This window comes from Oncorhynchus nerka, unplaced genomic scaffold (assembly GCF_034236695.1).
Source record: "Oncorhynchus nerka isolate Pitt River unplaced genomic scaffold, Oner_Uvic_2.0 unplaced_scaffold_288___fragment_1, whole genome shotgun sequence".
Taxonomy (NCBI): Eukaryota; Metazoa; Chordata; class Actinopteri; order Salmoniformes; family Salmonidae; genus Oncorhynchus; species Oncorhynchus nerka.
The window spans coordinates 16,949-44,766 of record NW_027040460.1 but is presented as its reverse complement, the minus strand read 5'-3'; the positions used below and the strand labels follow the sequence as shown (position 1 = coordinate 44,766).

At 39.7% G+C, this 27,818-nt stretch overlaps 1 long non-coding RNA gene across 1 annotated transcript; it reads left to right on the top strand.

Moving 5' to 3' along the window:
- The first annotated feature begins 12 nt into the window (after positions 1–12).
- Positions 13–27,752, top strand: LOC115121457 (uncharacterized). The gene is made up of 2 exons (XR_010463656.1): positions 13–77; positions 27,137–27,752. It is a non-coding gene; the product is annotated as an uncharacterized LOC115121457 (long non-coding RNA).
- The last annotated feature ends 66 nt before the right edge of the window (positions 27,753–27,818 follow it).

The following is a 27,818-nucleotide window of genomic DNA, read 5'->3' as shown; positions in this document are numbered from 1 at the left end:
GAGAACAGTCATATTGATCACGTGAGTCCTGACAATCTTCTTCTTTTTTTTAAGGGTCTAAGTCTGCTGGATAATGGGTATGTCAAGCTATTTACCACATTTTAAACATTTCCCGGAACTGATAGAAATGGCTTCGATATTATAATACAAAATATAATACATCTTCGTTAGGTTAGTATGTACATTTTAAAGTCGTGTTTTTATTGCGTGTATAGATACCGAATGGTGAGTATTTTGCAAGTCAACTTTTGGGGTGCATCGGAGAGGGAGAGGTGGGTGACGCTGGGCGCGTCATCCTTTCCGCTCCGCTCTGCGGCTTTTAGGGAATGTTTTTCGAACATGTCGAATGAAGACATAACAGAAAGGTAAAATCTGACTATGTGCATTCAATTGTCATTTATATGAATGCATAGACACTGTATTCTAGTTCCGTCGATGTGTTGCATCATTCCTGCCGCTCTGTCTATATCGAATTGTTGTGGCGCAGTGATATTTGCATTATATGGGTATTAAAGCGCATGCGCGATTGGGAGAACATTATGAAAGATTGTCTATTATATTGACAAGAGATTCGAGTGCCCGCTCGAACAATAGAAATACATGTCCTCAAAGATGGAAGGCATGAGGAGGAGGGGGAGGGGGCGAGATCAGGTGGGACCATTCTAGCCAATGAGAGGGTAGATACGCGTGTATATACAGGCCATAGAGATAGATATAGGACTCATCTTTGTTATGCGTGTCATTATAGCGTCCGTGACTCTGTTGCATTGAAAGCAATCTTCATTTTCTTTCTGTTCTTCATTGGCTGATAATTCTCAACTCATAGGTATCCCCATCCATTTGACACATTTAAAATTGTGGAAGGCCTCAATTGCAATGTCCATGCTATAAGTGGTTATACCCATCATGAGTCTTCTATCTATCTCTATGACAACAGACGACTCAGAAAGTCGTTTTAATTTTTTTTTTTTTTTACTTGCCAAAATGCCACATGAGTCTAGCCTGAAGACTCACGGTACCACAGTGATGTCTTATGTCATCTTCACAGAGTATTGCTGCGCTACTAAACAGAACTTTCTACCGGTGTCGACCCAGCCTCCCGCCTGCTGTGTACCGGAGACCTCCTTGCTAGCTAACAGTGCCTGGCAGGCAAGGGCAAGGTACACTGTCTCCCAGAGTCCTAGCTAGCTACCTATCCTGCCTGCTGTGTCCTAGTTAGCTAGCTAACCAGCTAGCACACAGTGTCGTAACAGAACTGCGGGAAAAGACAGGCCGGGGGCAAAGGACACCGGTGTCCTAGCTATCTCTAGTTAGTTACCTATTTTGCTTGCTATTATGTACCAGAGTCATTAACAGAACTGCGGGAAAACAGTGCCCGACAGACAAGGGCGAAGGACACTGTCTACCGGTGTGCTAGCTACCTAACTATCCCCACCTCCTGCTTGCACAGTGTACCGGAGTCCTATCTTTCTAACTAGCTAGCACCCAGTGTCCTAAATGTTTACAGAACAACTGCCATCATTAACAGAACTGCGCGGGGAAAAAGTGCCCGACGGGTGAGGGCGAAGGACAGTCTGCCTCTTCTTCTATGGGTTTATCTGCGGTTGGCATCCAATGGTGCCTTACCGCCACCTATTGTACTGAAGTGCCTCCTCCTCCTCCTAGCTTTAAAATGGACCAATAGAAGCATAAAGAGGTGTTCCTGCAGATGCAGGAATGCCCACGTTCAGGAAACCCCAAAGTGCAAAATATGACCTTTTCATTTAAGACAGGATAAATATATTGTATCAAGTGATAAAACATGTTTTGTTTTAGTTACCTTTTTTTTTCTCCCTCAACTCAGCTAGCTAAACGCGAGGCTAGGTTGAAGATACCACTGTAGCTAGCTAAATGCGAGGCTAGGTTGAAGATACCACTGTAGCTAGCTAAACCCGAGGCTAGGTTGAAGATACCACTGTAGCTAGCTAAACGCAAGGCTAGGTTGAAGATACCACTGTAGCTAGCTAAACGCGAGGCTAGGTTGAAGATACCACTGTAGCTAGCGACCTCAACCTAATAACCTAATAAAAACAAACGTCATTACCATCACGATAAACTTAAACGGGAGGAGGCAAGTCATAATACAATTGGCTTAGTTGTCAATTTATTATTTAACATTACTAGTACAATAGTACTCCCTTATCGGAATGGGTACAGTGCCTTGCGAAAGTATTCGGCCCCCTTGAACTTTGCGACCTTTTGCCACATTTCAGGCTTCAAACATAAAGATATAAAACTATTTTTTTGTGAAGAATCAACAACAAGTGGGACACAATCATGAAGTGGAACGACATTTATTGGATATTTCAAACTTTTTTAACAAATCAAAAACTGAAAAATTGGGCGTGCAAAATTATTCAGCCCCTTTACTTTCAGTGCAGCAAACTCTCTCCAGAAGTTCAGTGAGGATCTCTGAATGATCCAATGTTGACCTAAATGACTAATGATGATAAATACAATCCACCTGTGTGTAATCAAGATAAAATATAAATAAAAAAAAATATCCAATAAATGTCGTTCCACTTCATGATTGTGTCCCACTTGTTGTTGATTCTTCACAAAAAAATTCAGTTTTATATCTTTATGTTTGAAGCCTAAAATGTGGCAAAAGGTCGCAAAGTTCAAGGGGGCCGAATACTTTCGCAAGGCACTGTAACTGTTTACAAGTTGCTAGCTATCCCAAATGCATGACATCCGACATAACGGGGCGGGAGGGTAGCCTAGTAACCGTAAGGTTACGTTGGACTAGTAACCGGAAGGTTGCAAGTTCAAATCCCCGAGCAGACAAGGTACAAATCTGTCGTTCTGCCCCTGAACAGACAGTTAAACAGGCCGTCATTGTAAATAAGAATGTGTTCTTAACTGACTTGCCTAGTAAAATAAAAAATAACGTAACAGAGTGCGTAGGGGTAAAGCCTCGTTCACATTGCACGAGTCCCACCGTTACTATGGGGCGGCAGGGTAGCCTAGTGGTTAGAGCGTTGGACTAGTAACCGGGAAGGTTGCGAGTTCAAACCCCGAGCTGACAAGGTACAAATCTGTCGTTCTGCCCCTGAACAGGCAGTTAACCCACTGTTCCTAGTCTGTCATTGAAAATAAGAATTTGTTCTTAACTGACTTGTTAAATAAACTACGGATGTCATGCATTTCGGACGTCCACAACGGCGTGGAATCGTAACGGCTTGCGGTTTAAGGCTCCATTTGCGAGGCACATTTTCCAAACTTTGCGTCGTCCTCAGTCCAGCCAGAGTCTGTCAGATATACTTTTGAGGAGATGGGGAAACTCCATTGGAATCATATTAACACCCATTGTGTACGTTGCCCATTTTGTCGTAATGGGTAGCGCAGTGCATTCTGGGTGATTCTAGGACAAAGAGAGGACTCCTTCAAGGAGTGACTGGGAGTCAATTGGGCGCTGGCTAAAATACCCAGCATTAGCATGAAATTCGTGAACAGGAAATACAACGTTAACATTGTTGTTGAGATCTGACATAATTAGCACTTCATGGCTACGGGTCTGTAGTCATATAGGCAGGTTGCCTTTGTGTATTTATTTTGCCATGTTGGTATTACAGACTCAATCAGGGACATGTTGAAAATGTCAGTGAAGACACCTGCCACCCACGACTGCATGGCCAGGCACGACTCGTAACACCATCATTAAGTTTGCAGACGACACAACAGTGGTAGGCCTGATCACAGACAACGACGAGACAGCCTATAGGGAGGAGGTCAGAGACCTGGCCGGGTGGTGCCAGAATAACAACCTATCTCTCAGCGTAGCCAAGACTAAGGAGATGATTGTGGACTACAGGAAAAGGAGGACTGACTTTTGTGGGGGGTTGCGATGTTATTGAACCGGAGGTCATTGCATCATATCTATCTATGCTTCAGAAGCAAAGGATCATTCGCAGTTTCTGCAGTTCCATTGCAGGAGTATTTGTTTACACACAGAACCAGTCAAAAGTTTGGACACATCTACTCATTCAAGGGGTTTTCTTCTTTTTTTTTACTCTTTTCTACATTGTAGAATAATAGTGACGACATCAAAACGATGAAATAACACACAAGGAATCATGTACTAACCAAAAACTGTGTTTAACATTTCAAAATATATTTTAAATTGGATGTTCTTCAAAGGAGCAACCCTTTGCCAAAATGATAGCTTTGCGCACTCTTGGCATTCTCTCAACCAACTTCACCTGGAATGCTTTTCCAACAGTCTTGAATGAGTTCCCACATATGCTGAGCACTTGTTGGCTGCATTTCCTTCTCTCTGCAGTCCAATTCAACCCAAACCATCTCAATTGGGTTGAGGCTGGGTGATTGTGGAGGCCAGGTCATCTGATGCAGCACTCCATCACTCTCCTTGTCAAATAGCCTTTACACAGCCTGGAGGTGTGTTGGGTCATTTTCTTGTTGAAAAACAAACGATAGTCCCACTAAGAGCAAACCAGATGGGCTATCGCTGCGGTAGCCATGCTGCTTAAGTGTGCCTTGAATTCAGATTTGTATTTTTTTTTTTTACTTTGACCTTTTTCTCCCCAATTTCGTGGTATCCAATTGGTAGTTACAGTCTTGTCTCATCGCTGCAACTCCTATACGGAATCGGGAGAGGCAAAGGTCGAGAGCCATACAAGCCGGATTGCTGCTTAATCTGGAAGCCAGCCACTCCACTGTGTCAGAGGAAACACCGTACACCTGGCGAATGTGTCAGCGTGCATGCACCTGGCCCGCTAGAGCATGATGGGACAAGGACATCCCTGCGGGCCAAAACCCTCCCCTAACCTGGACGACGCTGGGCCAATTGTGTGCCGCCCCATGGGTCTCCCGGTCGCGGTCGGCTGCGACAGAGCCTGGACTCGAACTAGGAACTCTTGTGGCACAGCTAGCAACTGCGATGCACTAATATGAGGAAATATATTTTAGGATATAAACAGACGGCCAAATTATGACAAATAATTTGAACTGCGAGGCTGGTATCTCTAATGAACTTATCCTCTGCAGCAGAAGTAACTCTGGGTCTTCCTTTCCTGTGGTGGTCCTCATGAGAGCCAGGTATGTCTAATGAACTTATCCTCTGCAGCAGAGGTAACTCTGGGTCTTCCTTTCATAGCGCTTGACGTTTTTTGCGACTGCACTTGAAGAAACCTATAAAAAGTTATTGAAATTTTCCAGATTGACTGACCTTCATGTCTTATGGATTGTCGTATCTCTTTGCTTATTTGAGCTCTTCTTGCCATAATGTAGACTTGAGCTGTGTTCGAATACCCATTCTAACATAGTGTATACTACATATTTAATGAGTACATACTACATACTATTAGTTCATTTTAGTATACTGGAAACGAATGGTATCCTTTCAGTTGAGCTACGCCTGTCTACCGGAAAGTTGATGCTTTCGCTATGCAACCGCTTGTTATTTTAACAAATTACTAGCTAAACATTTTACGATTTCGGGTTTGTTCGTAAATTCAGACTCTCGGAGCGTTCAGAGCGCACACCGGACGCTCTGGCGGAGGAGCTACGGTTGATCCGAGGGTTCAACCGGCAGTCAAGCACCAAAGCTAACTGGCTAATGTTAACTGGCTAGCTACTTCCAGACACATCATGAGAGAACACCTCACTCTGACCATTTTACTCCCCCCTAGCAGAGCTGGTTAGGTTGTTTGTGTTATCCAGAGCGTTGGTGACTAAATGTGCTGCTTAGCAACAATTTAATTAAGCTTTTTTTTTTTTTTTTTTTTGCACACACCAGACATATTCAACAGGTATTGGTAGGTATGTTCGTAAATTCATCAGTTATTCTGTCATAAGGATAGCATAGCTAACATACTGCTGTAATGCTAATGCGGTTCATAAGGATATAGTAGCTAACATACTGCTGTAATGCTAATGCGGTTCATAAGGATAGCATAGCTAACATACTGCTGTAATGCTAATGCGGTTCATAAGGATATAGTAGCTAACATACTGCTGTAATGCTAATGCGGTTCATAAGGATAGCATAGCTAACATACTGCTGTAATGCTAATGCGGCTCATAAGGATAGCATAGCTAACATACTGCTGTAATGCTAATGCGGTTCATAAGGATATAGTAGCTAACATACTGCTGTAATGCTAATGCGGTTCATAAGGATATAGTAGCTAACATACTGCTGTAATGCTAATGCGGTTCATAAGGATATAGTAGCTAACATACTGCTGTAATGCTAATGCGGTTCATAAGGATAGAGTAGCTAACATACTGCTGTAATGCTAATGCGGTTCATAAGGATAGCGTAGCTAACATACTGCTGTAATGCTAATGCGGTTCATAAGGATATAGTAGCTAACATACTGCTGTAATGCTAATGCGGTTCATAAGGATAGCATAGCTAACATACTGCTGTAATGCTAATGCGGTTCATAAGGATAGCATAGCTAACAAATTGTCAGCCAACATAACATGTAACGTATTTGAAAAGCATTACTTTATTACATATTTCAATTTTCTTAACATATGTTTATGAGCAATGAATTTGTCTGACTTTGGCTGCATATTTTCCACAATTTTTTATCTAATCTAAAAACGCGAAGCCACGCCCATTTTCTGAATAATTGCATTATGGGTCCTATATGCACGGAAATAGTGTCCACTGCACGTATACTTAGTATTTTGGTGAATTTGGTACGTCATCCCGGAGCTTTTGGCATACTAAACTATGACCAATAAGTATACTATATACTCAATTCACTTCACAAATAGAAGCGTTAGGGAAGTTAGTATGAGTATTCAAACACAGCTTTGGTCTTACCAAATAGGGATATCTTTCTGTATACCACCCCTACCTTGTCACAGCATAACTGATTGGCTCAAACAAGGCACACCTGTTAATTGAAATGCATTCCAGGTGACTACCTCGTGAAGCTGGTTGAGAGAATGCCAAGAGTGTGCAAAGTTGTCATTAAGCCATAAGGTGGCTACTTTGAAAAATCTCAAAAATATTTTGATGTAATACTTTTGATTCCTTGTGTTATTTCATGGTTTCTTCTATTCTACAATGTAGAAAATATTAAAATAAATTAAAACCCTGGAATGACTAGGTGTGTCCACTTTTTTTGACTGGTACTGTACGCATTTTACCCCATCAATTGATGCTCTCAATAAGAATACATTTCTGTGCGAGGCTTGTGGCAACTTGAGTGCCTATTCTTTCCGGCAGTTTTCTTTTCTGACTTTTAAATGATTCATAGTTTCTTGATCTGCTTGTCGTTGACAGTGTGGTGTAGGAAACGTTTTCTAATAGAAATACTGTATCAAATCGGTGTCGACCTAGATTTCTCTTTGAGACAGATAATTAGTGTCTTATCTAAATTGACACACAGAGAGACAGTCTGACGCCCCATCAAATCAAATCAAATCAAATTTATTTATATAGCCCTTCGTACATCAGCTGATATCTCAAAGTGCTGTACAGAAACCCAGCCTAAAACCCCAAACAGCAAACAATGCAGGTGTAAAAGCACGGCCCCATGAGCACATTGACATTTTATTTACAATATTACATTATTTCCCCTGAACAGGACGGTTCTTATACAGTATATATATATATTATATTTTTATATGATATATATATATTATATGATATATATATTTTTATATGATATTTTTATATGATATATATATATTATATTTTTATATGATATATATATATTATATTTTTATATGATATATATATATATATATTATATTTTTATATTATATTTTTATATATATATATTATATTTTTATATTATATTTTTATATATATATTATATTTTTATATTATATTTTTATATATATATTATATTTTTATATTATATTTTTATATTTATATTATATTTTTTATATATATATTATATTTTTTATATATATTATATTTTTATATATATTATATTTTTATATATTATATTTTTATATATATATATATATATATATTATATTTTTATATTATATATATATATATTTTTTTAAATACACTACTTTGAACTGGCGCCCTATGGGCTTCGGTAGTGCACTATATAGGGGCTAGGGCAGGGGTGTCAAACTCATTTCGCATCGTGGGCCACATACGGCCTAGGGAGATGTCAAGTGGGCCGGACCATTAAAATTATACCATACTCTGCTACACTGCTCCACGAAATTGAAAATGTATGGAGTTGTATGAACAGTAGAATTCCATCACACAACTTTTGTTTTGAAGCTGCTGACTAACATTAAAGTGCACATTTTTTAAATCACCACAGTAAGGATTCATCTTCACAGAGCTGTATTCTTTCAATGCAAACAGTATCTAAGGCAGCATTTTAAAGGTGTTAGTCTAGTCTGGACTTGTATTTGTTCCTGAAACTTGGCATCTTTTGGCCTGTACAAGTGCATCAACACCAGGTGTCATGTCCTGACTAGCTGTCACTTTCAGAATGTCATTTAAGTGCTTGTTTGTGAGCCTTGAACGCATTTTTGTTTTATTGATATTCATCACTGAGAAAATTTGTTCACAAAGGTAGGTTGTCCCAAACATGCACAAAATTTTAGCAGCCAGGGCTGTTAATTTGGGGTACCCTGGTAGTAGATACTGATAAAATCTGTCCAGACCTACAGAGGCAAATTTGCCCTTCAAATCTGCATCACACTGCAAATCAATTATCTCTAGCTGAATTTCGACCGGCAGATCAGAAGCTTTAACTGTGAAAGGTGAGCGAAAAACTGAAAATTCTGTCTCAAGTTCACCAAATACCTGAAAACGTTTCTCAAACTCCCGCAGTAGTCCTGCAATTTTGTCTTTGTACCGTTTCATGTCCGCATCAGGTCTGGTCACACACACATCTCTCAGACAGGGGAAATGAGCAGGGTTGCCATTTGCCAGTTGCATCTCCCACAAAGTCAGCTTCAACTTAAATGCATGTATGTTGTCAGAAAACTGTGTGACAACTTTTTGCGGCCTTGCAACATTTTGTTCAGATTGTTCAAGTGTTCAGTAATATCAACCAAGAATGCAAGGTCCCGTAGCCATTCCTGAGATTGTAATTCCAACACCGGTTTTCCTTTTTTCTCCATGAACTGTCCGATTTCCTCTCGTAGATCAAAGAAATGCCTCAGCACAGCGCCTCGGCTTAACCATCTCACTTCAGTGTGGTATGGCAGGCTGTGGGTAATGTTGCTGTCGCTGAGAAGTTTGTCAAACTGACGATGGTTCAGACCTCTGGACCGGATGAAATTTACAGTGCGAACAACCACCTCCATGACGTGGTCCATTTTCAGCGACTTGCAACACAATGCCTCCTGGTGCAAAATACAGTGAAATGTCCAGAAACGATCTCCTCCATTAAGGGCTTGTACTTTGTCTTTGAACTTTGTCGCGACACCTGCTTTCTTTCCGACCATGGATGGCGCACCGTCTGTAGCCAGGCTGACAGCGGAACCAGTCCACTCCAACTCTGTCCAATGCAGCAACGACAGAGCCGAAAATGTCCTCGGCTGTTGTGGTGTCCATCATTGGCACCAACTCAAGAAACTCTTCAGTAACAGTCAATGTCTCATCAACTCCTCGAATAAATATGGCCAGTTGGGCCACGTCTGTGATGTCAGTGCTCTCGTCAATTGCCACGGAAAATGCAATAAATGACTTGACTCTCTGTTTCAATTGACTGTCTAAATCTGCCGATAGTTCCGAAATCCTCTCTGCTATAGTATTCCTCGTCAGGCTAATATTGGCAAAAGCTTGTCGCTTCTCGGGACATACAAGTTCAGCCGCCTTCATCATGCATCGTTTAACAAAGTCACCGTCGGAATACGGCTTCGATGCTAATGCTATTTCGCTAGCAATTAGGTAGCTGGCTTTTACCGCTGCTTCACTGACTTCTCGGCTCTGGATGAAAGTTGACTGCTGTTTCCTCAGACCCGCCAGCAATTCGTTAATCTTATCTCTTCTCAGTTGTCCTTGCAAGCCGTCATATTTTTCGCTGTGATGAGTCTCGTAGTGGCGTCGAATATTATATTCCTTCAATACCGAAACTTGTTGCAAACACACCAAGCACGAAGGTTTTCCGTGCATCTCTGTAAATAAATAGGACGTGGTCCATTTTTCTTTGAAAATTCTACACTCCTTATCTACTTTTCTCCGTTTGGATAACGACATTTTGGCTAATGAGGGTGTAGCGGAGAGGTAGAGACCAAGGTATTAACAACGTCGTAACAAGCAGCAGATGGCGCATTGATACCGTCTGCTGTTTTCAGTCTGTCTCAGTGATGCGGCTTGTCTTCTACTCTGATGGAAAGAGTGCGCCCCTTAGCGGATAATCCATGAATTGCAGCAAATTAAAAATATTAATTCCATGTCTTTTATGCATTTTTTCCACTTTCAAATTATCCTGCGGGCCTGATCGAACCTCCTTGGGGGCCGGTTCCGGCCCGCGGGCCGTATGTTTGACACCCCTGGGCTAGGGAGTTGTTGAAATACACTGTAGGTCTCTATAGATCAGCTCTGACACCGAAACCAGGTCCAGGGGGAGGCTCAGACAGACTCGTCAGTCCTCCTGCTGGCTCGCAGGAGAAACGCCCGTTCCTGGAAGATAAAAAAATATATATATATAATATATATAGAATGTGAGTCTATACACAGTATATTTCATTCTAGATGAAATAATCAAACCCTGGTCAAGTGTATCATTAGTCATTTAATTCACTGATAAACCACATCATTATATTGCAGCCTGAGCTCCAAAGCCTAGAATGTTTTAATTAGTGATTGTCTAACATTTTATAGGGACGTGCATCTCTCCTTTCATGAACCATTCAATACGCATCTATATACACATCTATACATACACACATCTATACATACACACATCTATACATACACACATCTATACATACACACATCTATACATACACACACATCTATACATACACACACACCTATACATACACACACACCTATACATACACACACACCTATACATACACACACCTATACATACACACACACCTATACATACACACACCTATACATACACACACCTATACATACACACACCTATACATACACACACACCTATACATACACACACACACATCTATACACACACACACATCTATACATACACACACACACATCTATACACACACACACACACACACATCTATACACACACACACACACATCTATACACACACACACACACACATCTATACATACACACACACATCTATACACACCTACACACCTATACATACATACACACCCACACATACACACCTATACATACACACCTATACACACACTGGCAGTGCTCCTCCTTGCACAAAGGCGGAGGTAGCGGTCCTGCTGCTGGGTTAATGCCCTCCTACGGCCTCCTCCACGTCTCCTTATGTACTGGCCTGTCTCCTGGTAGCGCCTCCATGCTCTGGACACTACGCCATTCAATACGCATCTATATACACATCTATACATACACACATCTATACATACACACACCTATACATACACACATCTATACATACACACACACCTATACATACACACATCTATACATACACACACACCTATACATACACACATCTATACATACACACACACCTATACATACACACACACCAATACATACACACACACCTATACATACATACACACCTATACATACACACCTATACATACACACCTATACATACACACACCTATACATACACACACCTATACATACACACACCTATACATACACACACCTATACATACACACACCTATACATACACACACCTATACATACACACACACCTATACATACACACACCTATACATACACACACACCTATACATACACACACATCTATACATACACACACATCTATACATACACACACATCTATACATACACACACACACATCTATACATACACACACACACATCTATACATACACACACACACATCTATACATACACACACACACATCTATACATACACACACACACATCTATACATACACACACACACATCTATACATACACACACACACACCTATACATACACACCCACACATACACACCCATACATACACACCTACACATACACACCTATACATACACACCTATACACACACACACCTATACACACCTATACACACACATGGGCTCTGTTACGATACAGGAACGTTAACTTTAGGGCTGAACCCATTTAGTCGACTGGTCGAGTTTGTTTTCGTCCAGCACTTAGCAGAACAATGAATGAAATGGCCTCTTGGATTGCACTGACACCACCGACACTACTGACACCGCTGACACCACCGACACCACCTGACACCGCTGACACCACTGACACCACCTGACACCACCGACACTACTGACACCACCGACACTACTGACACCACCGACACCACCTGACACAGCTGACACCGCTGACACCACAGACACCACCGGAACTGCTGACACCACCGACACCACCGACACCGCTAACACCACCTGACACCACTGACACTGCTAACACTACCTGACACCACCGGAACCACCGACACCACCGGAACCGCTGACACCACCGACACTACTGACACCCCTTTGGTTTCTATACTGCTGCTACTCGCTGTGTGTTCTCTATGGGCTGAGTAGGTGAATGCTGTAGGTGAGTAGGTGAATGCTGTAGGTGAGTAGGTGAATGCTGTAGGTGAGTAGGTGAATGCTGTAGGTGAATAAGTCAATACTCTCTAAATGTGATCCGATAGTTACTAGTTACCCTGTCCAGTTGTAAATCAGTAACGTAACTTTTTTTTGATTACCGCCAAAACTCAGTAACGTAGTCTGATTACATTCAGTTACTTTTAGATTACTTTCCCCTGAAGAGGCATTAGAAGAAGGCCTAAATGTATGTTACCAATTGAATGCCATCTATTGCAGAATAAGTCAATGCTGAAGTTGAGATAACTGGCCATATATATGGATGTTAAATTTTACATTATGGGTTGGTTATGTAGGCTTCTTCTAACTCATCGCTTTCTACAACATAATAATACATTTAAATTATATCTTTACAATTAAAAATCCAAAGTCTATCAGATTTCCAGTCATTACAATAAATGTTATACCCCTTGATCTTCAAGAACAGGACCTGGAAATATGGAAGTATAGATTATCTATATAGTTTTACCTGAGCATGACCCCAAAACTAAGGACTTATTATTCTGCTCTGTTGTTTATGATTGTGTTGTCATGGAGGACTGATTGTTGTTTATGATTGTGTTGTCATGGAGGACTGATTGTTGTTTATGATTGTGTTGTCATGGAGGACAGATTGTTGTTTATGATTGTGTTGTCATGGAGGACTGATTGTGGTTTATGATTGTGTTGTCATGGAGGACTGATTGTGGTTTATGATTGTGTTGTCATGGAGGACTGATTGTTGTTTATGATTGTGTTGTCATGGAGGACTGATTGTGGTTTATGATTGTGTTGTCATGGAGGACTGATTGTGGTTTATGATTGTGTTGTCATGGAGGACTGATTGTGGTTTATGATTGTGTTGTCATGGAGGACTGATTGTGGTTTATGATTGTGTTGTCATGGAGGACTGATTGTGGTTTATGATTGTGTTGTCATGGAGGACTATTTGTTGTTTATGATTGTGTTGTCATGGAGGACTGATTGTTGTTTATGATTGTGTTGTCATGGAGGACTGATTGTTGTTTATGATTGTGTTGTCATGGAGGACAGATTGTTGTTTATGATTGTGTTGTCATGGAGGACTGATTGTGGTTTATGATTGTGTTGTCATGGAGGACTGATTGTTGTTTATGATTGTGTTGTCATGGAGGACTGATTGTGGTTTATGATTGTGTTGTCATGGAGGACTGATTGTGGTTTATGATTGTGTTGTCATGGAGGACTGATTGTGGTTTATGATTGTGTTGTCATGGATGGAGGACTGATTGTGGTTTATGATTGTGTTGTCATGGAGGACTGATTGTGGTTTATGATTGTGTTGTCATGGAGGACTGATTGTGGTTTATGATTGTGTTGTCATGGAGGACTATTTGTTGTTTATGATTGTGTTGTCATGGAGGACTGATTGTTGTTTATGATTGTGTTGTCATGGAGGACTGATTGTTGTTTATGATTGTGTTGTCATGGAGGACTGATTGTTGTTTATGATTGTGTTGTCATGGAGGACTGATTGTTGTTTGATTGTGTTGTCATGGAGGACTGATTATGGTTTATGATTGTGTTGTCATGGAGGACTGATTGTTGTTTATGATTGTGTTGTCATGGAGGACTGATTGTTGTTTATGATTGTGTTGTCATGGAGGACTGATTGTTGTTTATGATTGTGTTGTCATGGAGGACTGATTGTTGTTTGATTGTGTTGTCATGGAGGACTGATTGTTGTTTATGATTGTGTTGTCATGGAGGACTGATTGTGTTGTCATGGAGGACTGATTGTTGTTTATGATTGTGTTGTCATGGAGGACTGATTGTGTTGTCATGGAGGACTGATTGGGCTCATTTGGGGCGGCAGGGTAGCCTAGTGGTTAGAGCGTTGGACTAGTAATCGAAAGGTTGCAAGTTCGAATCCCCGAGCTGACAAGGTACAAATCTGTCATTCTGCCCCTGAACAGGCAGTTAACCCACTGTTCCTAGGCCGTCATTGAAAATAAGAATTTGTTCTTTAACTGACTTGCCTGGTTAAATAAAGGTTAAAAAAAAAAAAAAAAAATTTTTTTTGATTCCAGTTGAAAATGAACGCTGAGCTCGTGGAATGGCCTGCTTTGAGCACCACTGAAAAGGACTATTTCCATGGGATAAATCAATACCATATTCTGCATTTACGACAGGAATGTATTGTTTACCTTTTAGTTGGTGACACTTTGATATCTTGATCATATGCAGCTGTTTTGGTAAAAAGCTGAGGGAAGGGCCTGGAGAAATGTAACCAGTCTCAGATTAATAGACGGAGAAATGGACACAAGGCCTGACCATCCATGATATCAGCCTGACCATCCATGATACCAACATTATAGTTATAACCATGTTACGAGGCTATACAGGACTGACCATCCATGATATCAACATTATAGTTATAACCATGTTATGAGACTATACAGGACTGACCATCCATCAACATTATAGTTATAACCATGTTATGAGGCTATACAGGACTGACCATCCATGATATCAACATAGTTATAACCATGTTATGAGGCTATACAGGACTGACCATCCATGATACCAACATTATAGTTATAACCATGTTATGAGGCTATACAGGACTGACCATCCATCAACATTATAGCTATAACCTGTGTTTGTTTACATATACAATGTTTACAAACATTGGAGGAGAACAAGCTTCTATTTTGGGTTCTGATTGAACTGAACTCATGAGGCATTTATAAGTTACATTCTTCAAGAATCGATATATTTATGTAGATATCTATATCTATGTAGCAACTACAGATTGCTCCTTTAAGTCTATCAAATGTGTTTCCAGTTTGAGCACATGTCTATTAGGCCTATGGATGTATTTATCTTATTGTGAATTAGACGGATCAATAAAAGCCCCACTTTTATTCTATAGGCTGGGATCTGCACTACACAGCCGTTATTCTATAAGCTGGGATCCTCACTATGCAGCTGTTGTTCTATAGGCTGGGATCCACACTGTTATTCTATAGGCTGGGATCCTCACTATACAGCTGTTATTCTATAGGCTGGGATCTGCACTACACAGCCGTTATTCTATAAGCTGGGATCCTCACTATGCAGCTGTTATTCTATAGGCTGGGATCTGCACTACACAGCCGTTATTCTATAAGCTGGGATCCTCACTATACAGCTGTTATTCTATAGGCTGGGATCCACACTATACAGCTGTTATTCTATAGGCTGGGATCCTCACTATGCAGCTGTTATTCTATAGGCTGGGATCCACACTATACAGCTGTTATTCTATAGGCTGGGATCCACACTATGCAGCTGTTATTCTATAGGCTGGGATCCTCACTATACAGCTGTTATTCTATAGGCTGGGATCCACACTATACAGCTGTTATTCTATAGGCTGGGATCCACACTATGCAGCTGTTATTCTATAGGCTGGGATCCTCACTATACAGCTGTTATTCTATAGGCTGGGATCCACACTATACAGCTGTTATTCTATAGGCTGGGATCCACACTATGCAGCTGTTATTCTATAGGCTGGGATCCTCACTATGCAGCTGTTATTCTATAGGCTGGGATCCACACTATGCAGCTGTTATTCTATAGGCTGGGATCCACACTATGCAGCTGTTATTCTATAGGCTGGGATCTGCACTATACAGCTGTTATTCTATAGGCTGGGATCTGCACTATACAGCTGTTATTCTATAGGCTGGGATCCTCACTATGCAGCTGTTATTCTATAGGGTGGGATCTGCACTATACAGCTGTTATTCTATAGGCTGGAATCCACACTATTCAGTTGTTGCAAGGGCACATTTTTCACTGGCCGTCGACCGGGTTTCAAAAACAATGATTGATCGGCAGGTTAAACTTCTTGAATTCAAAATCATTATTGGGTTCAAATACACATTTTAGATTTGTGAACAGCCGTCCACAACGAGCACAATCCGTACGGCGCAAAAAGCTAAAAGACAGAGCAGCGGTGTGATTCACATCAATGAGCTAAGTAGATATCAATAATAAGTGATATATCCGTATCGCCGTAGACGACACCACTGCTGTCATTCTTTACCTCCAAGCGTTTATTCATCTTTGGATGCCGACCAGCAGTCGCACCATTGGAAGACATAGCATTGTTTCACAACTTCATTGTGTGAATTGTTTGTGTTTTATTGTTTAAGTGTCTATCAATGCCCCCCCCATGACATGTGTCCCCAGTACTACGTCTACCATTAATTCATAATCTACAGTGTTTGTTACTTTGGTTACAGTCATTTCTCTTCATGCTTTCTATATTCTTGTTCCAGTCTTCCTGGTCGGAGTGGACACATTGTTTGCACAGCGCACAACTTATGATACACTTGTGAGAAACACGTCAATTCTGTCAATTTATTTATTGTCTTCTGTTTGGAGCTCTCCTGTGAATGTTGAGTAAGAACGAGCACACGTAGAAGTAGACCTATAGACTACCTGATTACACGTAGAAGTAGACCTATAGACAACCTGATGACACATAGAAGTAGACCTATAGACTACCTGATGACACGTAGAAGTAGACCTATAGACTACCTGAGTACACATAGAAGTAGGTCTATAGACTACCTGATGACACATAGAAGTAGACCTATAGACTACCTGATTACACGTAGAAGTAGACCTATAGACTACCTGGCCCTGATTACACATAGAAGTAGACCTATAGACTACCTGATGACACATAGAAGTAGACCTATAGACTACCTGATGACACATAGAAGTAGACCTATAGACTACCTGATGACACATAGAAGTAGACCTATAGACTACCTGATGACACATAGAAGTAGACCTATAGACTACCTGATGACACATAGAAGTAGGTCTATAGACTACCTGATGACACATAGAAGTAGGTCTATAGACTACCTGATGACACATAGAAGTAGACCTATAGACTACCTGACCTGATGACACATAGAAGTAGACCTATAGACTACCTGGCCTGATTACACATAGAAGTAGACCTATAGACTACCTGATTACACACAGAAGTAGACCTATAGACTACCTGATTACACGTAGAAGTAGACCTATAGACTACCTGATGACACATAGAAGTAGACCTATAGACTACCTGGCCTGATAACACATAGAAGTAGACCTATAGACTACCTGGCCTGATAACACATAGAAGTAGACCTATAGACTACCTGATTACACATAGAAGTAGACCTATAGACTACCTGATGACACATAGAAGTAGACCTATAGACTACCTGATGACACATAGAAGTAGACCTATAGACTACCTGATGACACATAGAAGTAGACCTATAGACTACCTGATGACACATAGAAGTAGACCTATAGACTACCTGATTACACATAGAAGTAGACCTATAGACTACCTGATTACACATGGAAGTAGACCTATAGACTACCTGGCCTGATTACACATAGAAGTAGACCTATAGACTACCTGATGACACATAGAAGTAGACCTACAGGCTACCTGATGACACATAGAAGTAGACCTATAGACTACCTGGCCTGATTACACATAGAAGTAGACCTATAGACTACCTGGCCTGATTACACATAGAAGTAGACCTATAGACTACCTGGCCTGATTACACATAGAAGTAGACCTATAGACTACCTGATTACACATGGAAGTAGACCTATAGACTACCTGGCCTGATTACACATAGAAGTAGACCTACAGGCTACCTGGCCTGCGTGAAAACAGAGGCATAATAATGTGCCCATTTGGGGATCTGATAGTGTTTCTGATTGGTTAACGCCCCACCACCAATGAGCTGTGGAGCTTCTCAAAGTAATGTTTTCTTCACCTCAAACAGATAGTGAACAAAGTCGGTTTTTCCATCCATTGAGAATGTCAATAGTTCCTCAATGTATTTGAAAGATCTTTCCAGCTCTCTCCCTTTCGATAACCACTCAGCGTGAAAGGGAACAATGTCATGCTCTGATCCAGTGGAAACACCATACAAATAGTCCTACCTGATTACTTCTTATCAGTGCTCTGATCCAGTGGAAACACCATGCAAATAGTCCTACCTGATTACTTCTTATCAGTGCTCTGATCCAGTGGAAACACCATACAAATAGTCCTACCTGATTACTTCTTATCAGTGCTCTGATCCAATGGAAACACCATACAAATAGTCCTACCTGATTACTTCTTATCAGTGCTCTGATCCAGTGGAAACACCATACAAATAGTCCTACCTGATTACTTCTTATCAGTGCTCTGATCCATACAAATAGTCCTACCTGATTACTTCTTATCAGTGCTCGACTTGGACTGAAATTTGCAGTGGTGGAAGAAGTACCCAATTGTAAATGTATAGATACCCTAATAGAAAGTTACTCAAGTCACCCAGTAAAATAGTACTTGAGTAAAGTCAAAGTATTTGGTTTTAAATATACTTAAGTATCAAAAAGTAAATGTAATTGCTAAAATATACTTAAGTATCAAAAGTATAAATTAAAGTATAAATAATTTCTTATTCCTTATATTAAGCAAACAAGGCGGCATAATTTTCTTGTTTTTAAAATGTACAGATAGCCAGGGGCACACCCCAACGTTATTTACAAAATATGCATTTGTGTTTAGTGAGTCCGCCAGACCAGAGGAAGTAGGAATGGCCAGGGATGTTCTGTTTAATGAGTCCGCCAGACCAGAGGAAGTAGGAATGGCCAGGGATGTTCTGTTTAATGAGTCCGCCAGACCAGAGGAAGTAGGAATGGCCAGGGATGTTCTGTTTAATGAGTCCGCCAGACCAGAGGAAGTAGGAATGGCCAGGGATGTTCTGTTTAGTGAGTCCGCCAGACCAGAGGAAGTAGGGATGTTCTCTGTTTAGTGAAGTCCGCCAGACCAGAGGAAGTAGGAATGGCCAGGGATGTTCTGTTTAGTGAGTCCGCCAGACCAGAGGAAGTAGGAATGGCCAGGGATGTTCTGTTTAGTGAGTCCGCCAGACCAGAGGAAGTAGGGATGTTCTCTGTTTAGTGAAGTCCGCCAGACCAGAGGAAGTAGGGATGTTCTCTTGATACGTGGGTCAATTTCCCTGTCCTGCTAAGCATTCAAAATGTAACGAGTCATTTGGCTCGTCAGGGAAAATGTATGAGAGTTAAAAAAGTACAATATTTTCTTTAGGAATGGTGAAGTAAATGTAAAGATACCCCAAAAACAACTGGAAATAGGTTCCGGTTTCATTTTGAATGCTGGTACTGTATTATATTTAGGAGTTCCACAATACTGTTTTAGATAATATTCTATAAAGAGGAACAGGAACTCCACAATACTGTTTTAGATAATATTCTATAAAGAGGAACCAGGAACTCCACAATACTGTTTTAGATAATATTCTATAAAGAGGAACAGGAACTCCACAATACTGTTTTAGATAATATTCTATAAAGAGGAACCAGGAACTCCACAATACTGTTTTAGATAATATTCTATAAAGAGGAACAGGAACTCCACAATACTGTTTTAGATAATATTCTATAAAGAGGAACCAGGAACTCCACAATACTGTTTTAGATAATATTCTATAAAGAGGAACAGGAACTCCACAATACTGTTTTAGATCATATTCTATAAAGAGGAACCAGGAACTCCACAATACTGTTTTAGATAATATTCTATAAAGAGGAACAGGAACGCCACAATACTGTTTTAGATAATATTCTATAAAGAGGAACCAGGAACTCCACAATACTGTTTTAGATAATATTCTATAAAGAGGAACCAGGAACTCCGCAATACTGTTTTAGATAATATTCTATAAAGAGGAACCAGGAACTCCACAATACTGTTTTAGATAATATTCTATAAAGAGGAACCAGGAACTCCACAATACTGTTTTAGATAATATTCTATAAAGAGGAACCAGGAACTCCACAATACTGTTTTAGATAATATTCTATAAAGAGGAACAGGAACTCCACAATACTGTTTTAGATAATATTCTATAAAGAGGAACAGGAACTCCGCAATACTGTTTTAGATAATATTCTATAAAGAGGAACCAGGAACTCCACAATACTGTTTTAGATAATATTCTATAAAGAGGAACCAGGAACTCCACAATACTGTTTTAGATAATATTCTATAAAGAGGAACAGGAACTCCGCAATACTGTTTTAGATAATATTCTATAAAGAGGAACCAGGAACTCCACAATACTGTTTTAGATAATATTCTATAAAGAGGAACAGGAACTCCACAATACTGTTTTAGATAATATTCTATAAAGAGGAACAGGAACTCCACAATACTGTTTTAGATAATATTCTATAAAGAGGAACCAGGAACTCCACAATACTGTTTTAGATAATATTCTATAAAGAGGAACCAGGAACTCCACAATACTGTTTTAGATAATATTCTATAAAGAGGAACCAGGAACTCCACAATACTGTTTTAGATAATATTCTATAAAGAGGAACCAGGAACTCCACAATACTGTTTTAGATAATATTCTATAAAGAGGAACCAGGAACTCCACAATACTGTTTTAGATAATATTCTATAAAGAGGAACAGGAGCTCAAGCAGTAGAAAATGTGAGGCGCCGGTACTCCGCTCCGGTGAGCTCCTGCCAAGGTCAAGCACTGCTTCTTATCCTGTACGCAAATAGCCTACAGCTGTGGAAACTGAGCGGCCCTGAATATTTTATACATTGTTGCAAGTTCACTTGGCAAGCTGACCCAAGTTAGTTGACACAATGTTTCAAATTCATTGCAGACAGGCCATGTAGCAAATGTGATTTCTAGGATATTGATTTTTTTTTTTTTTTTATCAGGATATTTTCTACTGGCAGTCTGCAATGTTTTTATTTGTTGGCTTTATGTAGATTTTTTTTTTTTTACATATTGGCATTCGCAATAGAAATAACTTTTTTTTAGGATTATCATTTTTTCATTTAGATTTGTCATATCATTTTGATTGAGATATGAAGACATTATTATAAATGAAGTGAAACTGTTTCACAAAAAAATGTGAATATCATAACCGTGGAAGTGGTCAGACAAATTGGCATGAGAAAAGGTTGCCGACTCCTCATGTAGCCTATTACAACGCAGTTACAGGCATAACGTTCGATAAGGCTACTAAACTGAAGGAGAGGACATATCAATTCGGTCACAACAGATAGGAGATATTTTCGGGGGGGACGACAACAATATAAGAAATAAATAAATGAATAAAAACATTAGTGAAATGGTGATTTTCATAACTTTATTTTATTTTTATTTATTTTAATTATTTTTTTTTTTACCCCGTTTTCTCCCCAATTTCGTGGTGTCCAATAGTTTGTTTTTAGTAGCTACTATCTTGTCTCATCGCTACAACTCCCGTACGGGCTCGGGAGAGACGAAGGTTGAAAGTCATGCGTCCTCCAATACACAACCCAACCAAGCCGCACTGCTTCTTAACACAGCGCGCATCCCAACCCGGAAGCCAGCCGCACCAATGTGTCGGAGGAAACACCGTGCACCTGGCAACCTTGGTTAGCGCGCACTGCGCCCGGCCCGCCACAGGAGTCGCTGGTGATTGATTGTTTTTTATAAGATAAGTTTATCTGACTTGCCTAGTTAAATAAAGGTCTAAAAAAATATATATATATATATTATTATTATTTTATTTTTAATCTGCAAATCGGCGCCCAAAAAATACCTATTTCTGATTGTTATGAAAACTTGAAATCGGCCCTAATTAATCAGTCGACCTCTACTTTGAACAGGCTATGGTAGTAGGTGCCAGGAGCACCAGTTTGAGGGTGTCAACAACAGAAACGCTGCTGGGTTTTCCTACACAACAGTTTCCCGTGTGTATCAAGAATGGTTCACCACCCAAAAAGACATCCAGTCAAATTAACACAACTGTGGAAAGCATTGGAGTCAACATGGGCCAGCGCTTCACACCTTGTAGTGTCCCATGCCCTTACTAATTTAGACTGTTCTGAGGGCAAAACAGGGTGCAACTCGATATTAGGAAAGTGTTCCTAATGTTTTGTCCACTCCGTGTATATCGTTGTGTGTTTTTTTGTGTGAAGCAGAGAATAACTCACGTTGTAGTTGTCGTTGATCTGGACCATGGGAGCGTTAACACAGACACTCCACCTCTATTAGAGAGAACATCTTGTCTGACGTCATTCCTCCTACCTTGATGCCTGAGGGGAAAAAACATATATTTTTTTAAAAGGTCAAATGTAGCCATTTTTTAAAAATCTCAATATCAAAATGTTTTCTGGGTAACTGTTATCATCACTGATTGTTTTCATTGAAAATGTTTTTAAAAAATATAGAAAATAAATAAATAGTTTCTTAGCAAAAATACATTTCTTAAGCAAGAATTTAGCTAAGACAGTTTGGGAGTGGTCTGAGTGGGGAGGGGGAAAAGTGAAAATTTGCTGTTATTGGCAGAGAGGTTTGGAACTCTTTCTTATTGGTCTATTAACTCATTTACTGCCTGGTGATGTCACCATGTAGGCCAAAAACTCCATCCCACTAAAACAGGTTGAAATGGCAGGTGGTCTTTTCAAACAGGTCTGACACTAAATGGGGCATTATCATCATTTTCACAGTATTATTCCAAACTCTGTGTGGAGATAAATATATAGAAAAACACAAAACAATCATGTTTTTGATTACACTGGGCCTTTAACATAGTAAAAATTACACTGATCTGATGGAAGAATTGGTGAACTGGGATCTTGATAGCCGGGTCTCAGATCGGTTGGTATTGTTACCTAATCCATTCCATAAGGAGCTGGCAACAGACCAGAAACGGACAGGCACCCAGGCTATATTAAAGAGACCAGAAACAGACAGGCACCCAGGCTATATTAAAGAGATCAGAAACGGACTGACTCCCAGGCTATATTAAAGAGACCAGAACAAACTTCAAATATTGCCTAATAATATGTCTACCTATCATGGAAATAGAACAATGAAAGCTGTGTCTACCTATCATGGAAATAGAACAATGAAAGCTGTGTCTACCTATCATGGAAATAGAACAATGAAAACTGTGTCTACCTATCATGGAAAAAGAACAATGAAAGCTGTGTCTACCTATCATGGAAATAGAACAATGAAAGCAGTGTTTACCTATCATGGTTAATTAATAGAACAATGAAAGCAGTGTCTACCTATCATGGTTAATTAATAGAACAATGAAAGCTGTGTCTACCTATCATGGAAATAGAACAATGAAAGCTGTGTCTACCTATCATGGTTAAATAATAGAACAATGAAAGCAGTGTCTACCTATCATGGAAATAGAACAATGAAAGCAGTGTCTACCTATCATGGTTAAATAATAGAACAATGAAAGCAGTGTCTACCTATCATGGTTAAATAATAGAACAATGAAAGCTGTGTCTACCTATCATGGTTAAATAATAGAACAATGAAAGCTGTGTCTACCTATCATGGTTAAATAATAGAACAATGAAAGCTGTGTCTACCTATCATGATTAAATAATAGAACAATGAAAGCTGTGTCTACCTATCATGGTTAAATAATATAACAATGAAAGCTGTGTCTACCTATCATGGAAAAAGAACAATGAAAGCAGTGTCTACCTATCATGGAAAAAGAACAATGAAAGCTGTGTCTACCTATCATGGAAAAAGAACAATGAAAGCTGTGTCTACCTATCATGGTTAAATAATAGAACAATGAAAGCTGTGTCTACCTATCATGATTAAATAATAGAACAATGAAAGCAGTGTCTACCTATCATGATTAAATAATAGAACAATGAAAGCAGTGTCTACCTATCATGGAAATAGAACAATGAAAGCTGTGTCTACCTATCATGGAAATAGAACAATGAAAGCTGTGTCTACCTATCATGGAAATAGAACAATGAAAGCAGTGTCTACCTATCATGATTAAATAATAGAACAATGAAAGCTGTGTCTACCTATCATGGAAATAGAACAATGAAAGCTGTGTCTACCTATCATGGAAATAGAACAATGAAAGCTGTGTCTACCTATCATGGAAATAGAACAATGAAAACTGTGTCTACCTATCATGATTAATTCATAGAACAATGAAAGCTGTGTCTACCTATCATGGAAATAGAACAATGAAAGCTGTGTCTACCTATCATGGAAATAGAACAATGAAAGCTGTGTCTACCTATCATGGAAATAGAACAATGAAAGCTGTGTCTACCTATCATGATTAAATAATAGAACAATGAAAGCTGTGTCTACCTATCATGATTAAATAATAGAACAATGAAAGCTGTGTCTACCTATCATGGAAATAGAACAATGAAAGCTGTGTCTACCTATCATGGAAATAGAACAATGAAAGCTGTGTCTACCTATCATGATTAAATAATAGAACAATGAAAGCAGTGTCTACCTATCATGGTTAATTAATAGAACAATGAAAGCAGTGTCTACCTATCATGATTAAATAATAGAACAATGAAAGCTGTGTCTACCTATCATGGAAATAGAACAATGAAAACTGTGTCTACCTATCATGGAAATAGAACAATGAAAGCAGTGTCTACCTATCATGGAAATAGAACAATGAAAACTGTGTCTACCTATCATGGAAATAGAACAATGAAAACTGTCTACCTATCATGGAAATAGAACAATGAAAACTGTGTCTACCTATCATGGAAATAGAACAATGAAAGCTGTGTCTACCTATCATGATTAATTCATAGAACAATGAAAGCTGTGTCTACCTATCATGATTAATTCATAGAACAATGAAAGCAGTGTCTACCTATCATGATTAAATAATAGAACAATGAAAGCTGTGTCTACCTATCATGGAAATAGAACAATGAAAGCTGTGTCTACCTATCATGGAAATAGAACAATGAAAGCTGTGTCTACCTATCATGATTAAATAATAGAACAATGAAAACTGTGTCTACCTATCATGGAAATAGAACAATGAAAACTGTCTACCTATCATGGAAATAGAACAATGAAAACTGTGTCTACCTATCATGGAAATAGAACAATGAAAGCTGTGTCTACCTATCATGGAAATAGAACAATGAAAGCTGTGTCTACCTATCATGATTAAATAATAGAACAATGAAAGCTGTGTCTACCTATCATGATTAAATAATAGAACAATGAAAGCTGTGTCTACCTATCATGATTAAATAATAGAACAATGAAAGCTGTGTCTACCTATCATGGAAATAGAACAATGAAAGCTGTGTCTACCTATCATGGAAATAGAACAATGAAAGCAGTGTCTACCTATCATGGAAATAGAACAATGAAAGCTGTGTCTACCTATCATGGAAATAGAACAATGAAAGCAGTGTCTACCTATCATGGTTAAATAATAGAACAATGAAAGCTATGTCTACCTATCATGGTTAAATAATAGAACAATGATTCCAATATATATAACATAGTAATGGTTTTCCTCCACAGCTTAAAGCTTCTGTGAACACATCTACACAGAACAACAATATAAACACAACAGGTCAAGTGTTGGTCCTATGTTTCATGTGCTGAAATAAAAGATTCGAGACTTATTTTCTCTAAAATGTTGTGAAACAAATTTGTTTACATCCCTGTTAGTGAGCATTTCTCCTTTTGTCAAGATAATCCATCCACCTGACAGGTGTGGCATATCAAGAAACTGATGAAACAACATGATTATTACACAGGTGCACCTTGTGCTGGGGGCAAAGTTTTGTTACACAACACAATGCCACAGATGTCTCAAGTTTTGAGGAAGCGTGCAATTGGCGTGCTGACTGCAGGACTGTCGACCAGAACTGTTGCCAGAGAATTGAATGTTCATTTCTCTACTAGAAGCCGTCGTTTTAGAGAATTTGGCAGTATGTCCAACCGGCCTCACATTCACAGACCACGTGTATGGCGTTGTGTGAGCGATCGGTTTGCTGACTTCAACGTTGTGAACAGAGTGCCCCATGTTGGTGGTGCGGTTATGGTATGGGGCAGGCATAAGTTACGGACAACAAACACAATTGCATTGTATCGATGGCAGTTTGAATGCACTTTTGAATGACGAGATCCTGAGGCCCAACATGCCACAGTCAACAGTCTGATCAACTCTACGCGAAGGAAATGTGTCGTGCTGCATGAGGCAAATGGTTTGTCTCACCAGATACTGGCTGGTTTTCTGATCCACGCCCCTTACTTTTTAATTTAAGGTGCCCGACAAAAGCATATCTGTATTCCCAGTCATGTGAAATCCATAGATTAGGGCCTAATGAATTTATTTCAATTGACTGATTTCCTCATATGAACTGTAACTCCGTAAAAATCTTTGAAATTGTTGCGTTTCTATAAAATGTTTTTCCCTGATGTTTATATTTGCAGAACATCTACTTCGATGTTGTTCATCAGACATCTGTTTTCCATCTCCACTTGAATCCCCTTCATTCTAGGTCCGTCTGTGCACCAAACGGGACAGTCGATCTCTTACCCAGTTTGTTCTGGAGGGCCTCCAGGATGCTGTCGGAGTCGCAAAGCATGCAGGGAGTTGTAGTGCAGATCTGGATGTGGTACTTGCCCACCGGCTGCCTCAGGAACATGGTGTTGAACGTCGCTACCTCATAGATCCTCATCGGAGGGACCTCAAGCACCTCGGCCACCTGGGAGAAGAGAGAGAGAGAGAGAGAGCGAGGGAAACAATTCTGAAAAATGAAGGCTCGTGGACAGGAGGAGCGTTAATCTAATAATGGATGGAGTACTGAACACGCCCCAAGTCTACACAGGTTCTGTCGAATTCTATTGTTCTACAAATCGTTGTCAAACAGCAACAACAACAACAAAATGAACATACTCTATTCTAAAAACAGACCGATGCTTCAGGATATTGATTGATCGATTGATGAATGCCCTTGTTCATGGCTGAGCTGGGGAGCCATCCATGCTGTCTCTGAGCCAGGTCCAACACAGGGATGGTGGCGGCCTGTTTGTGGCCCTCTGAGGCTATATGATGTCCACAAGAACAGAGAATGTGACCTTTTTTTTAAAATAAAAGCTTCCTGTTCAAAACGATTTATAAAGATGTGATAAAAGTGATGGTTTTCAAAGTTGAGTCTGACGTGCAGGTATTTCTCTGGT